Source organism: Lycium barbarum, chromosome 7, assembly GCF_019175385.1.
Source record: "Lycium barbarum isolate Lr01 chromosome 7, ASM1917538v2, whole genome shotgun sequence".
Lineage (NCBI taxonomy): Eukaryota > Viridiplantae > Streptophyta > Magnoliopsida > Solanales > Solanaceae > Lycium > Lycium barbarum.
In genome coordinates this window covers 130,197,602-130,209,510 of record NC_083343.1, presented here as the reverse complement: position 1 = coordinate 130,209,510, position 11,909 = coordinate 130,197,602, and positions in this window count along the sequence as shown.

The following is an 11,909-nucleotide window of genomic DNA, read 5'->3' as shown; positions in this document are numbered from 1 at the left end:
TAGTCCATGTCCATTAAGTTTAAAGCATAAAAAACCCAATTGTAATAGGTCCTCTTTTGCATTTGTATCCCTAATTTTCCACTTCAATTGAGAAAATCAAATATTCTTAACAAAGAAAGGTAACTAGGATGTGTCTTTAGGATTAATGTATGTCCTTTATGTGTTTTTTTAATTATTCTTACGGTATGTATATAACACCTAGTAATCCTATATCATGATTATAGTTTTCTGTTCTTGTGTATCTTGTTTGTTTGATTTTGATTTCAATTTATCAGTTTTATGTTTTATTACTTTTGAGAATATGAATTAGTGTCAATGGAATCGCTTCTAATATTATATCAAAAAAATCGAATTGAAAAAATCGAAACCGAAACCGAAAGAACCGAACCGAACTAGTTTGGTTCGGTGTTCGGTGTCCACCTTCATAAAACCGAACTAAAACCGAACCGAAATAGTCAAATCGGAGTTTGATAAAACCGAACCGAATGCACGTAGTCTAGTATATTTAACTAGTGTATTTATCCGCGTTTCGCTTAGATTAGACTTTTAAATATTAAATTTCTTAATTTTCAAAGTCAAATATTTCAAATTTTCACCAATTATATTATTAACGCTTAATTTATATATTCGACTATGTTTCCATCACTTAAGAGTATTTAATCTTCTGTAAATACTTGTGTAGTCTACGTATAAGCGAAACCAAAATAAAAAATCTTAAAAGAAAGAAAATAAATTCAAGAAATATTTTACCGTTTTCTGTGCACCTATACAAATTTTAAAATACAAGTATTTCCTTGTACATTTGTTATATGTATGTATTTAATTGTATGAATCTTTTTGTAATTTTTGTCTTATTTTCCCTTTTTATCCTTTTTTAAAAAAGTTTTTTCTCTCTTTTATTTCTACATTCCTACACAATTCGTTTAAAAATGTCATATCTTTTCTTCTTTCTCCTTTAGCTCCATGGTAATATAAAATAAATAACCTAAAAATATTATTCTCAAGTCTTAATATGAATTACAAAAGAAGATATTAAATAAATAGTGCATGAAATATATCGTAGAATATGAAGAACTATAGATATTATTGCATAATATATTCAATCAATATAGTTAGGACTTAGGAACATGAAAATGATAAATAATTTAATGGGAGAAAAAATCATTAGAAATACAAAAAAGAACCAACAAATGTTATAAACTATTTTAATATTTTTCTTTTATTTAAAATTTTAATTTGACAATATCTTAAAATCCCAATATTAATCCGGAGTAGCCGCTTCCTTATTTTCATTTTTCACTTTACTATATGCTCACGTTCCTTTTAATTGTTATGTTATGTATACTGTGACTTATGTTTGGTTGACTATTGTTGGATGCAACAATGAAAATAAATCGTCTTATCATTTAATTGTTCAGAAGTTAGATTTGACCTCGATTTTCGAATTATTGAACTTCAAGATAGCCCCCAAATTACAGTGTCAAATTTTAAACAGATAACATTTAATTGGAAAAAATATGCTTTGTGAGAGAAATTAAATAAATTAAGAAGTAGAAAAAGAGTTTATTAATTTAGAGAGAATATCAATACCGAGTGTACCAGGCTCCTCGATGCGATGACCTATCACAAAATATCAAAATTTAGCGAATAGTGAGTTATAATTAATAACGGAATTCAAAAGTTGTTTTAAATCAAAACGTCGGCATGTATTTGTTGGTACGGAAATTAATCTATTTGAATATGCCGGGAAGATGACACATACAAATAAGTTCAACTAAAGTAGAATATTCTTTAAGACATGAATACTACAAGACAAATTATGATTACGCAAAGTAAAAAATAAAATACAGCGAGTATGGAAAGTAAAGATCAGTATTAGTCCTTTGGGTTTTCTATCAAATAATACATAATCCTATCCCAATTTAAGCCTGTCAATTGGGATGAGTCGGCCTGGGATCGGCTTACCTAATCCGGCCCGTAATCGGGCCGGCCCACAACCTGGTAAGAGGGTGGTGGGCTGGGCTAGTGGAAAAAATTAGGGGCTGGGCCGGACATGACATTTAGCCGGTAACCCGGCCCACCAACAGGCCCCCTTTTGGCCCTCCGGGAGCCCATCCCGGTCCACTTCGAATTAATTTTTTTTTAAAAAAAAATATTTAAGTGGTATGTTTGTGTATATCTTGTATATGTTAATGATATATTTGTGTATATCTTGAATATGTTGTTAGAATGAAGACTCCTAACAGCTATTTAAGTGCTAAAAATTAAAAAAAGTTGAGAATGTGATACAAGACTACATAAGTAATTTAAAATAAAACTTCAAACTTAAATTGATAACATTGCAAATTCAGAACATACAAACTTGAACGGTTAACTTATTAAAAATGAAAAGTTCAAAATGCTAGCATTGATGGAGAAATTTAAAGAAGAGATAAACTTCAAAGTTCAATTTTGTGTCTTTTATCCAAGTGCCTACGTAACGGACCGGTACCCCCAAAAATCAGTTTGGACTTATGGAGATATATTTGACCATAATGTTGACATTTAACATGTTGCTCATCTACTCGCTCAAAATGCAATCACACCGGACTTGAAATTGATCTTCGGACTGGAGGGAGGTTATCATTATCCAATAAATTTAAATTTTGAAATTTAAACTTGGAGGTTGAGAGAGAGAGAGAGAGAGAGAGAGAGAGATTTAGGGAAAGAAGAAAGTAGAGAATTGTGAACAATACGGAGAAAAAAATGAATGATATTGATAGATTGAAAATAGGGTCAAAGTATAATTTAAGAACCTTGTGGTTAAATTAAAGTTGACAACAATTACATTTTAAAGTATCAAACTTAATAAATTTTAGTATTAATTTTTTTTTAAAATAATTAAAATCCGGCCCGACTCACTTAGCCCACTATGTATCCCTACCCGGGTAGGGGATGGGCCGGACACCCCAACCCGGCCTGGCCCCCAGCCCGGCCCCATGTGACCCGGCTATTACGATCCGCTTTTACACTTGCGTATAAAAGTGTAACAATAACTTGACTCTTTGTGTGAAAACAAAGTCGCCACCTAATTTTATGGAATTAGGAAACCATTTTGGAAAAAGATTTATTTACGAAAAAGAAAACAAAGGATGGTTCTGATGATTTCTCGAGGAAGGTGTTAGGCATCTCGAGAAATCCACAAAAAGCGATTACCGGCAGATTTAAATATTTGGCTAAAAAAGAATATAAATTGTTTAAAGAAAGCAATTTAGGAAGGAAAAGTTATTAATTTAAAGAAATATTTTTATTTAGAAAAGATTGGCTAAAATATAACTCGTTTTGAAAGGATTTGGAAAAGAAAATTTATTAATTTAAAGGAATATTGTTTTTTTAAGAAACGGTCCTAAAAGAAACGATAGAAAATTACTTAATACTTGGATGCTTTTATTACTTCCACTTAGTGAGATAATGTAAATGTTAAATATCTCATGTAAACGCAAAGACCTTATAATTATTAGAGTTTCGATCTTGAACAAATTCAATTTCGGGAAACTAGACTTTTTAAATAAAGAAAACCTTTATTAAAACCTACAATTTGCCTAATGCAAAAGAATATATTTTTTACGGAACTGTAACCTTAAAAAATGTCAAGACTGAGGATTTCAAACAAAGAAGATTTGATTACTTAGAAAAATAAAAGACAGATTTAGAAATTTTAGACAAGAACTATTTTATAAATTTTGAGCCAAAAAAAAAAAAAAAAGACTATTTCAAAAGCTTTAGAGGAATTGACCACTAATTAATAGAAGAAGAAAAAAACGAGCATCATGCTTTTTAGACTAAACCTGCTGATTTCAAAATAGTAATGAAGAAAAACTCCGAAAAATAATTTGTCGAACTAATAACGGAACAGAATTGACGAAAGCTGAAAACATAAAATAGCAACTTTAATGTATTTCATATGCCTGCTGGGGCTTTATTTAGTTTTCAAAATGTTCACACCAAAAGGGTAAGCAAATGCAGAAATTTTTAAAGAGAGTAGAGAATTGGGCCTCAATCCCAATAAAAATCATTCTAATACTCGGGCTTAGTCCGAGAGTCTAAAATAAAGCCCTGTCCTAGGTCCTCTTCAAACTTCAGCCTGAGATTTGCAATTTCAATTCTTTCGTCATGCTGCTGCTGCTGTTGCAGCATCTCACTTGGCTTTCGGATAGACCAAAGCTTTAGGTTAATTGTTGCTGCTGTTCGGACTCGATGAAAATAGGCAAGGATTTTGTGTTGGGATTTTAGCCCAACTTAGAATAGGAGGCGGTCAGTCGAACTCCATATGTTTATCATGCAGATACAATAACGAGAGATCAGTAAGAGTAAAGGAAAAAAAAATCAAACACTTAATTGCAAACAGTGAACTAGTCTCGAGTGAGGAGAACAAAAACTGGGTGGAAATTTAACATCTTAAACACTGTAGGATTTTAGTATTGCTACACGTATCCATCTTATAAAAATATCAAACAAGAAGCTTAGACCAAACCGTTCTGGTAATTAGCTTCTTTTTTTTTTTTTTTTTTTTGGCAAATGACTTGTTTTTTTTAAAAAAAAAAATCATGCCAACTCATTTTTATAAACCCAACTTTTATAAAGAAGATGTCCATTAACAAATTGAACATGTAATTTCCAGAATCCTTAAACAAGTAGAGAAAAAAAAAAGGATAAGAAAATGAACTGTCTCCTCATCATTTTGGGAAAAACATACAACCGGGTATTGGCTATATTCTTAGTCCATTTTGAGTGACAATTCACAGCCAACATGTTTTATATGCTAAAGGAAATAAAGGTTATCAAAACCAATTCAAGAACAAGAAACATTTACAAGTGGTTAGCTACTCCTGAAGGTATTCAAGTTAATGGTAAGAAATAGGGGGAACATCTTAAATTTTTTTTTAGAGAAAGAAAAAAAATGAACTAGTCTAGAATGGAATTCTTACTCTATATTTTTTAGCAAAGTAAGTACCTAAAACAGATACAAGGACTCATAAAAAAACAAGTAAAGAGGGAACGGACTTGGACTTAATAGTAAAAGGAAAAGATAAGGGAAAACTACGCTACCAATACATCAACGCTTAATCTAGAACTGAATTTTAAACTCAAACTTAAGTGAATCTTGAACCTAGCTTTAAACTAGATCCTAAAACAGGGACAAGGACTCATAACAAACAAGTAAAGAGCGAACAGATTTGGACTTAATAGTAAAAGGAAAAGACAAGAGAAAACTACACTACTAATACATCAACGCTTAATCTAGAACTGAATTTTAAACTCAAACTTAAGTGAATCTCGAACCTAGCTTTAAACTAGATCTTCAAACCTAAACTTATGTACTCGTTGATTTTCATAATCTCCAAACATTTAAACTCTACTAACGAGAGGTGAGAGGGCAACGACTAATTAATCAAAAACTGAACTCAAGTTGACTATTTTAAAACCCGCCTTGGAAACCTATTGAAAGTAAGCCACTTTAGACAAATTGAAGCGTGTGACTGTTCATACTGTCCACGAACATTTCTTAAAAACCTTAAACAAGTTATAACCAAACACACACACACACACACACACACATATATATATATATATATATATATATTTAACAAACTGAAAAAATTGGATTCTAATTAAACTTAAACAAGTTGAAGTAAATCTAGACAGATTTTTTAACGAGAAAACAAATAAATTTCGAAGTTGATCTAAAGGGAAAAACTGAAGAAAAGCAGCCCATTCTTGGCCCAAAAACCATAATCGCAAACTTTACGAAACTTACAACTAAAACGAAGATGTGATCATCGCCCAGGCAGAAACTTAACAAAATAGAACCGTAGCATATTCAACTCAGAAAAATTTCTAAATTCTTAATTATTATCCATTCGAAATGAAGCAAATCAGGATAAACAAAAGAAAGTGACTGAATCTAAACTAAGACCCAAACTAAAATTAATATGCCCCTCCTTCAATCTCGAAAATAAAACCAACTAAACCAACATAGAGTGACAGAATATACAAATGCAGAAAAAAGCAAATCACGTTCTTCGAGCAGGGCTAACTAAATCAGAAAATAACACATTTTTTGCAAACGTGATCCCGAATCATTTACGAGCTAGCCAAATTGATTTAAATTGTAACTAAAATCTTTTAATTGAAGTCATAAATTACAGAACTGAACAAAATTAAACATAAATAAGAAATTAACTAGTTTTGAATAGAATTGAGGTAAATTATTATCCAATTAATTAACTAAACTTCTTGAAGCTTAACAAAGTGAAATAACATACACACGCGGACTAGTTACCAAAATTAAATAGGGAACGACTCAAAATCGGTGATTCAAAAATGTGTGCCAAGTAAAAATGAATATTTTAAAGATGAAATTTGGTTTCCCTATTTAATAACATACTTTAAAATTACGAAAAAAATATATAATATATATAAAAGAATATTTTTGCCACATGAAATGTCAAATAACACTGAAATTAGTTAAAAGAATATTTTTTACTTCTGCGAACGGTTATTTTATTTTATTTTAAATATCAAGAAGTTTGAATAATTAATTAAACATGTGGAAGGTCAAAATTGGGTGTCAAGCCCGACCCACTTGACAGACTTATCCCAATCTAGCACAAAATAATTGCAAAAAAATTAAAATAAAATAAAAAATTATTTAAACAGCTACATATACTCACCATACATAATATACATAGGAAAATTTGTGAAAAGATAGACCCTCGGCATAACCTGATAACTGCAAAAAATGAAGCAATATATACAATCAATCAATCACACATGAATTGAAAATATATAAAAAGAAACAACGAATATGAAAGAACATAAAGGAGCATAGACATTGAATGTATTAATTGCTTAATTTAATTAGAGATTACAGTGATTGTTGACCCATGAAAGAAAAAAATGAGTAAACGGATAATTGTTGCTAAATTTATGCTGTTTTATTGCAGTATAAATTGATCACTAAATCACTAAATTAATGACAATGACTTTTTGTCTTTCTAAACTGAAAAAAGTGATGGGTAATTAAGAGAAAGATATTAAGATTTTTTTTTAGATTTTCTAATATATCATATAAATAGGAAAAATTAAGAAAAATGTCATTCTTGGCTTTAGAGTCATGCCACATCACATCTCATATTCCTAGCTTTCGCGCGGTCATAAAAATACCTCGTTAAATTCACAAAACAATTTTTTAAATATTCTATCTCTAAAAATATTCTAAAGATTCTTTTTAGTGTTTCGATCCAATTAAATAGGATTTTTACTTTAAATTCATGTTGGTGTCACTGCTTCGTTTTTTTTCTTTTGTAATATTGGATGTCATTAAAACGTTTGAGATAAATATGATTTAGTTTAAATTTTTTATTTTAATCTTAATGACATGATTTTAACCCAATAAGAAATTCATCGCATATTTAAGATCATAAGTTTTAAAAATATTTTTTTTTTTAGTTTTATGACATGTTTATCACATTCATATACAATAGCTGACATGCTACAATCTACATATTATACTATTAATTATGAAACAACAATATTATACATAATAGCTTTGGAAAATAATATTCTACATAGTTTTGTGACATGTTTATCATATTTTTTTTTTAGTTTTATGACATGTTTATCACATTCAAATACAATAGCTGACAGGCTACAATCTATATATTATACTATTAATTAAGAAATAACAATATTATACATAATATCTTTGGAAAATAATATTCTATATAGTTTTGTACTAATGTTAGCTTTCATGATTAATCAAAGAAAACTACTGCTTTTAGAAACTGTACAAACTTACAAAGGATAGGAAAATAACCAACGTGGTTTATGTTCTTATAGTAAAAAACTAAATAGGGAAAAAGCAAATTAAAAAAAGACTTGAAAAAATATCTTACAAAGAAAATGGAGTCCATCTCTACATAATTTTCTTCTACATGATTTAGCGGCTTGATTACTATATTCATCCGTTTGATTATATTCTTCAACCGACGTTAGAAAAGGTTTGTCTCCATGACCTCAAGATTTCTCTTACTCGAAGCATTTTTTGAATTGTTCTTTGCCTTCAAAGAAAATTTTAAACAATGAACCTAATATTATATACTAAACATTATTTTGCATTACTTAAAAAAAAGAGTGAAAATTCTATGAACAAACGGGAGTTATAGTATACCAAATCCAAAATAGCAACAAAAATATTAGAATATCATAAGGTGAAGAGACAAAGAGTTGAATAGCCTCACCAGAAAAAACTTACAGATAGTTAAATAAAAATAATTAGTATTTTCATAGAAAAGAATTCTTTGCTTACCTTCTCATCTCAGAAACATCCAACCTTCATATTCATTAGCCTGGGGAAAATTTGATGTCTGAAAATAAGAAAAAGTTAAAAAGGATGAACATAGTATAATGACATTGAAATATAAAATATGTGTATGGAGAAAAACGCAGTTCCTAATCAACATAGAGTTGTCTACACTTGTTCTTTATCTTCATATTTAAATGAAGTATTTGGTAATTAAAGAGGTTTAATGAATTTAAATGCGATATAAGTTACAAGTGAGGGAGCAAATAACGGAGTTAATACTCAAAAATAGAGGAAGACTCCAGGCATTTCCATAAAGAAGGAATATGAAAGGTTGAAAACTATTATTGGAAAAGTAATTTCTTTATGGTTGCATTATATCATGTTTAACGTATTCTGCTATATTAACATTGTGAATGTTGATTATTAATTATTAAATTTTTTATCAGAAAAATGAGGTCATTGATTAAACATTTAATACATATGTTTATTGCATTTACAAGTTAATATTCATTTCGTATGTAATGCTCATGCTATTGACTCTTCATCTTCTTAATTTATTGCTACAATTCCTTTTTTTTTTTTTTGTCTTTATATGGGCTTTTAAATATAGTTAATGATAAAAATAATGGAGAAAATATCAAAAAAAGGATAAATGTCAATGGAGACCATTGAGATGTGCCACATAGGATTGTCCATTCCTAGCTTTATATTATATATAGATTAGTTTCATGTCACGTGCGTTGCACATGTATCCCAAGCTATCTCGTGTGTAGAAACAATTTAAAATGACATAAATAAAACGAAAAAAGTGAAAGCTAAAATGATGAATTCTGTAAGTGACATGATGTTGAACTAAAATTGGTTGAATACATATGCATGTTTCGTGATTAAGTTATTTTGATGCTATAAGGTGCAACTATGTGAGATGATTATAACTGCCCTAATTTTTCTATATAAATGTTGTTCTTGGTGAATCTGTCTAAATCTATTCAAAATAAAATTTAGAGACACAAAAAGTTTTTGTGACAATAAAATTCAATAGAGAATCTGTCCTTCAAAGAAAAATAATGACTAATGCACATATATGCAAGTCGTCATTTAAAAGTAGATGTAATTCCTTGAAAGACCAGCATGCTATTAATCCACACAATTCATGTCTTTTTCTCTTCTATTTCACTTCAAGAAACTCATTTCCCTTAAGAGTTCATATTGTCTAAGGAGTTCTACTTCCAGGTTTCAGAACAAAACAATTCAAAAAAGAAGAGAACTACTTCGATTGAAAATCAAATTATTAGCCAAAAATAAAATAGAAATGAATCACCAAATAAAAAATAAGGTAGAATCTAAGAAATGGAGAACAACGAAGCATTTGGAAACAATTATTATCAGGCAAAACTGACACATCATTATATTACCAAAAAACAAAAATATAGGGTAAATAGGATTATATTCAAAGTAACAATAAATTTTAAGGCCAAAAGATTTCGAAGTAACTGACCTGGCATCAAAATTAATGACAATGAATAGCACATAAAACTCTAGTTTAATACACTGAAACTAAGAAAAAGAAGGTAACAAATTTATACTTATATTTTCCATCAGAATTCCTCCAACTAAGTATGCATTAGGTGGTCTTTTCGGTTGATACTTAATTCTACCAATATACCATCTTAACCTTCCAGGAAAAACATAACAATCTGCCAATCATATCTGCTGCTTTAATGCTAGCAATATTAAAATTTAAACATATAAAAAATATGGAGATGAAAGGGATGAGAGTCACACTATTTAACATATCTACTTTGCAGTTGTTTGATCAAAACTACGTGAGAAAATTTTGGAAATCGTTACTCTTCGCCACATGTTCCTTTGATATACATACTGAGATGGTTTTATGAATAGAATTGAATCAGTGTTATATGCAATTGAAGAAAACGAAGAGTCATTATACCACTATCATTTTCCTTAGGCTAATTAATAAGTTTTATCACTATACTGATAAAATTTTGTATTAACTGGAAAAAGCAACGTACATTAAAGAATTACATTAATATCATTATTAAGTGTACTAATTAGTCCATTGAAACAGAAGTAGAATTTTGAATTTAAAAAAATCAAAAGATGATCAGAAAGAGATAAGGGGGTATTTGGTTTGATTGATCTTGTAAACCTACAAAATTGATGGAACAATAAAAGTAATCATCCGTGGAAGATAAAGAAACAAACAATTAAGGCTGGATAATTAAGATAATTGAACTTAGAAAACTGATGGAACAAAAGCAATAAAATTAATCAGGCTGCTGGACTTCTTATTCACTCGGTAATTTAACTATTACTATTTAATTAGATCTTTAATTAGGTTACCTTTATGTAATTAAAATATTACTATTTAATTAAATATTTTATTACATTTGGATTTACTGTGGGGGTAAAATTGTAATCTAACTTTGAAGATAGGAGCTTCCCACTTTTAATATAACTAGTCTCTCTGAACGTGCGTTGCACATTTATCTCATATCATTGTTATTTTTTTTATATTGCAAAATGTTGAATTTTTCATACGCATTACTTCAACAATATTTGCTTGAGTTATAAAGGCATTTAGACATACATTATTTGCTAAATCAGTGTTTGCTTTATTAATTTATTTATTATTTTCAATTTTCAAATGGAAATCTTTTAAGTTCTAGTTTTTGCTTGAATATCTCAAGTGAAGTAATGTTTTACTCATAATAGTCCAACTTTTTCTCCAATTGAAATTCATGTCAAACACAATTTAACTTCTTTACAGCATCAACTTATCTCCAAACATTACTTTTTCAGTTTTTTCAACCAATTGTTCTCCAAACAAAATCATTTGAAATAGATATGTAATATCGGTATTGTAATTAACAATTATAAAATAAGTTTTTCCTAATTTGTTGGTTAAAATTATATATATTTTTTCAAATGTTAAAAGATATAACACTCATTGTGTGCATTTCAAATTATTAGGAGTGCTATTGTTTATGAAAGAAAGGACTAATTACGGAAAAAAGGAAACTGACTCAATTATGACAACAGTTAACTCCAAATTCTCCTTAATTTCGCATTTGTTTCCCTTTTTGTGTCTCAATTTTTTTTTTTTTTTTTTTTTTTTGTGATTTTGATAGCTATGAGCAAAATATTACTCCCAATATTTCACCAATCTTGGAAAAGAAATAAGAGAACTTTTTAAAATGTGAATCTTTCAGTATCATACAATAACAAAAAAATAAAAAAAGAACTCATAAAATTGTCAAGAAATGAATTGTTCAAAATTTTTGTGCCTAAGGACTAAGAACTTAGTTTTCAAGACTAAAATATTGTCAATTCAAAATCAAACTACCTCACCCTCCCTTCAAATTGTAATACATAATACTTACATAATTCTTCAAGAGAACTTTTAAAGTTATTTATCAAATTGGTAAAGGTATTTTACCTCGAATTGTATTGCCTCTTTCAAACCAAAATAGTAGTGATCAGTTGATAATCTTATCAATATGCTATTGTTAAACATAATTCGTATTTTCACCACTACTTG